The sequence below is a fragment of the Oryctolagus cuniculus genome, chromosome 8 (assembly GCF_051225735.1).
Source record: "Oryctolagus cuniculus isolate XC-2025 breed Fujian yellow rabbit chromosome 8, ASM5122573v1, whole genome shotgun sequence".
In the NCBI taxonomy this organism is placed as follows: Eukaryota; Metazoa; Chordata; class Mammalia; order Lagomorpha; family Leporidae; genus Oryctolagus; species Oryctolagus cuniculus.
In genome coordinates this window covers 49,563,332-49,568,292 of record NC_142874.1, presented here as the reverse complement: position 1 = coordinate 49,568,292, position 4,961 = coordinate 49,563,332, and the positions used below count along the sequence as shown (strand labels likewise).

Here is a 4,961-nt window from a genome sequence, read left to right as displayed (position 1 = left end):
AGGGCAGAGTTCCATCCGTAGCGGGAGCGGAGAGTGGACCCCAGAGAGCCCTGAGCAGCCCCACCGCCGCCGCTGGCCTGGTTACCATCACACACCGGGGGGAGCCGCAGCCGCAGCCGGCCCCAGTCACCATCACCACAACCATGAGCGGCGAGGCCGAGACCCAGCCGCTGCCCGCCGCCCCGGCCCCGCACCACCGGCAGCGCGCAGGGAGCAGCGGGCCCGGCGGCCTCGCATCTGCGGCACCTGCCAACTGGGACGAGAAGGTCTTTGCAACGAAGGTTTAGGGAACAGTCAAATGGTTCAGAGCAAGAAACAGACATGGTTTCACCCACAGGAGTGATACCAAAGATGTATTTACACACCGGCCTGCCATTCAGGAAGAAGAACCCAGGGAGATTCCTGCGCAGTGTAGGAGATGGAGAGACTGTGGAGTTTGATGTTGTTGAAGGAGAAAAGGGTGTGGAGGCAGCAAATGTTACAGGTCCTGGCAGAGCTCCAGTGCAAGGCAGTAACTATGCAGCAGAGGTAACCATTGTAGACGCTGTCCACGCCGCAGGGGTCCTCCACGCAATGACTAGCAGAATTACAGAATAGTGGGAGTGGGGAAAAGGCTCAGGGACCAGAGAGCCCCCGAAGGCCAGGCCCTCCTGCGGGCGAAGGTCCCCACCTCACTGCATGCGGAGCCCCACCCTCCTGTGCAGACAGAAGTGATGGAAGGTGCTGACAGCCAGGGCGCGGGTGAACAGGGTTTAGACCAGGGAGATGGAATGTGTGTCGGAGTTACAGACCAGGATTCTGCAGAAGTCCTCCTCGCCGAAGACAGCCTGGAGAGGACAGCAATGAAGAGGAGAAGGAAACTCAAGGAGAGGAGACCCAGGGTCGGCAGCCGCCTAAGCATCGGTACCCCAGCAACTTCCGTTTCAGATAGCCCTAAAATCACAGGATGGCCAACAGACAGAGCAGCCATCCACCAGCTGAGAATTCCTCGGCTCCAAGGCTGAGCAGGGCGGGGCTGAGTAAATGCTTAGCATCCCTGGCGCCCTGGCTCACTTGGTTAATCCTCCGCCTGCAGTGCCGGCATCCCATATGGATGCTGGGTTCTAGTCCTGGTTGCTCCTCTTCCAGTCCAGCTTTCTGCTGTGACCTGGGAGGGCAGTGGAGGATGGCCCAAGCCCTTGGGCCCCTACACCAGCGGCGGAGACCTGGAGGAAGCACCTGGCTCCTGGCTTCGGATGGGTGCAGCTCTGGCTGTGGCCAACTGGGGAGTGAACCAGCAGATGGACGACCTCTCTCTCCACCTCTCCTCTCTGTGTGTAACTCTTTCAAATAAATCATCTTAAAAAAAAAAAAAAAGCCTGGTTTTTCTCAATACACCTTTAAAGGTTTTTAAATTGTTTCATATCTGGTCAAGTTGAGTTTTTTTTAGAACTTCAGTTTTAACTTGTAATAAAAGTTTACAACTTGATTTTTTTTTTCAAAAAAGTCAACAAACTGAAAGTACCTGCTAATAAAGGTATTAAATAATAAAAAAATAAATAAAATGGGGCAACAGCACCTCTGAGAGTAACATAAGATGATCCACAGAAGAGGCTCAGCTCCGTATCTGGCATTAGTGCATCCTAAATTAATGTCAATGTTCATTTGGTATCTATAGTAATTTAATATGAAAGACCAAATAACAGTCCAACAGCAGATCATTGTAAGATACCCACTTGTTTCCTGGACAGAGGGCTAGTTCACTCTTTAATGCCAAAAACCTTGAACAGCAGACATTGCTAGCCAAACCACTAGGACATGAAATTTCTGAAAAGGTGTGTGTCTCTGACCGCTAATCTCCAGTCCCATTAATTCTCTGTTTTTGTAGACCAGCATTTCTCAAATTTTAACGTCCCTAGTTACCAGCTACCTGGAGATCTGGTTAAAATGCAGCTTATTTTTCACTAAGGGTGAAATGGAGCCTGAGAGTCTGCATTTCTAAGAATCTCTTAGTCCCAGTGCTGCTGCACCACAGATTCCTCTTTGAGTAGCAAAATTTTAGACAATTCTACAAGGGTACTTCAAGAATCTCATAGAAAATGGAATTAAAAGATTAGTTTAGGGGCCTGCACCTTGGCTCACTTGGTTAATCCTCCACCTGCATCCCATATGGGCACCGGGTTCTAGTCTCTTCCAGTTCAGCTCTCTGCTGTGGCCCGGGAGTGCAGAGGATGGCCCAAGTGATTGGGTCCCTGCACCCGCATGGGAGACCAGGAGGAAGCACCAGGCTCCTGGCTTTGGATCAGCACAGCTCTGACCGTTGCGGCCATTTGGGCAATGACCCAACGGAAGGAAGACCTTTCTTTTCTTTTTTTTTTTTTAACTTTTATTTAACGTCCCTCCCACCCGCAACCCTCCCCTCTCCCACTCCCTCTCCCCTTCCATTCACATCAAGATTCATTTTCGATTCTCTTTATATACAGAAGTTTAGCATACATTAAGTAAAGGTTTCAACAGTTTGCTCCCACACAGAAACATAAAGTGAAAAATAATAGATGATTTTTTTAAATGATGATGAAATCAGATCAGACCTATTGTCATGTTTAATCCCAGTGAGAGTCATGTTGGGAATTGATAATTTCTTCTTTTTTTTTTAACAGAAAATCAGTTTAGTACACATTAAGTAAAGATTTCAACAGTTTGCACCCCCATAGAAACACAAAGTGAAATATACTGTTTGAGTACTCGTTATAGCATTAAGCCTCAATGTACAGCACATTAAGGACAGAGATCCTACATGAGGAGTAAGTGCATAGTGACTCCTGTTGTTGACTTTACAAATTGACACTCCTGTTTATGGCATCAGTAATCTCCCTATGCACCAGTCATGAGTTTCCAAGGCTATGGAAGCCCCTTGAGTTCTCCAACTCTTATCTTGTTTAGACAAGGTCATAGTCAAAGTGGAGGTTCTCTCCTCCCTTCAGAGAAAGGTACCTCCTTCTTTGAAGACCTGTTCTTTCCACTGGGATCTCACTCACAGAGATCTTTCATTTAGGTGGTTGGTTGTTGTTTTTTTTTTTTTTTTTTTTTTTTTTTTTTTGCCAGAGTGTCTTGGCTTTCCATGCCTGAAATACTCTCATGGGCTTTTCAGCCAGATCCGAATGCCTTTAGGGCTGATTCTGAGGCCAGAGTGCTGTTTAGGACATCCGCCATTCTATGAGTCTACTGAGTATCTCGCTTCCCATGTTGGATCACTCTCCCCTTTATTTATTCTATCGGTTAGTATTAGCAGGTACTAGACTTGTTTATGTGCTCCCTTTGACTCTTAGTCCTTTCATTATGATCAATTGTGAACTGAAATTGATCACTTGGACTAGTGAGATGGCATTGGTACATGCCACCTTGATGGGATTAAATTGGAGTCCCCTGGTATGTTTCTAACTCTACCATTTGGGGCAAGTCAGCTTGAGCATGTCCCAGGAAGGAAGACCTTTCTCTCTGTCTCCCCTTCTCACTGTCTGTAACTCTACCTCTCAAATCAATAAATAAATCTTTTTTAAAAAGATCAGTTTATTTTGATATACAAATGTTTTAAATCCATGCCTACAAGGAGTCTTCAAAAAATAATGGAAATTGCATATTATGAAAAATTACACATGGATTTCAAAATTTTTAAAAGATTTCTTTCTTTCCCTTTGTTTGTTTCTTTCTTCCTTCCTTCTTTTCCTCACCCCTCCATCCCTCCCTCTTCTTTCCTTCCTTCCCTCCCTCCTTCCTCTCCTGTCCTTCTTTCCCTCCTACTCCCTCTCCTTTCTTCCTTCCCTCCTTTCTTCATTTATTTTAAACACAGAGCAGAGAGAGAGAGAGATCTTCCATCGGCTTGTTCAATGGCCAGGGCTGGGCCACACCAAAGTTAGGAGCCAGGTACTCTCATATGGGTAGCAGGGCCCCAAGCACTTGGGCCATCTTTTGCTACTTTCCCAGGCACATTAGCAGGGAGCTGGATTGGAAGTAGAGCAGCCGGGACTGAAACTGGCACTCTGATGTGGGGTACCAGCATCCTAGGCAGCAACTTAGCTTGCTGCACCACAATGCCAGCCCCAATTTGAAAATTTTTACACCAAAATAATCTTATTCTTTAATTTCATTTTTCCACAAACTTGGCTAAACTACCAATCGGTTTGTGATTCAAACTTTCAAAAATAATCACAAAACTGGTAAATAAGAATTAACCAAAATTTATGTTATATGCAAAAGGAAATGCCTTAAATGGATACTGAAGATGAAATACATCTGCATTGTAGGGAAGGCTTCATAAAGAGCAAAATTCCTCCCAAGGAATATGCCTCAGCCAAGGAAGTGAGGGCATCTAGGGCAGCGTGGAGATTCTTAAAACACATTGACCTCAAAGTGTAATTCAAGGTTGTGTGCCAGATCATGAACCGTTGCTGACATTTTAAATTAATCTGTGTTTATAGTCTGAGGCCCAGGGTCATCTGCACATGGCAAGTTGACAGGTCCTGGGCAACAGTGGAAACTGAGTCAGTCTCAGCACTCTCAGCTTAGTGGTCTTCTTGCTGGGTCATCTTCAAGAAACCATGGGAGGACAACATTTGGAAGAATTCCTCATCTGTACTTTGTTTCCTATTTGCTCCAATGGACATAAGGAGAGCTATCACAGTTCTGTAAACATCAAATGACATAATATAAAAGCACTTTGAAAAAAAAAAGGTTAGTAGTTGGTAGTCTTCCATGGATACAAATACAAATTGGGTGAAGTTTGGCATGCTAAACTGACCTAGTATCTCATTGGCATAATAGATGATATTGACAGCTTCTAGTAAGGAGAAAAGGGTCAGGGGACTTGACATTTATTTAAATTTGTCTATCCATTAGAAAAATAATCAAGGTCACAAATGACTTAATTACTCCAAATTTCTAAGTATTTATGTTGCCTCCCTTAAGTATTTATGTTGCCAATG

At 45.1% G+C, this 4,961-nt stretch overlaps 1 pseudogene; it reads left to right on the top strand.

The window, feature by feature from the left end:
- The first annotated feature begins 143 nt into the window (after positions 1 to 143).
- LOC100342563 (Y-box-binding protein 1-like) lies at positions 144 to 1,090 on the top strand (annotated as a pseudogene).
- Positions 1,091 to 4,961: the final 3,871 nt, after the last annotated feature.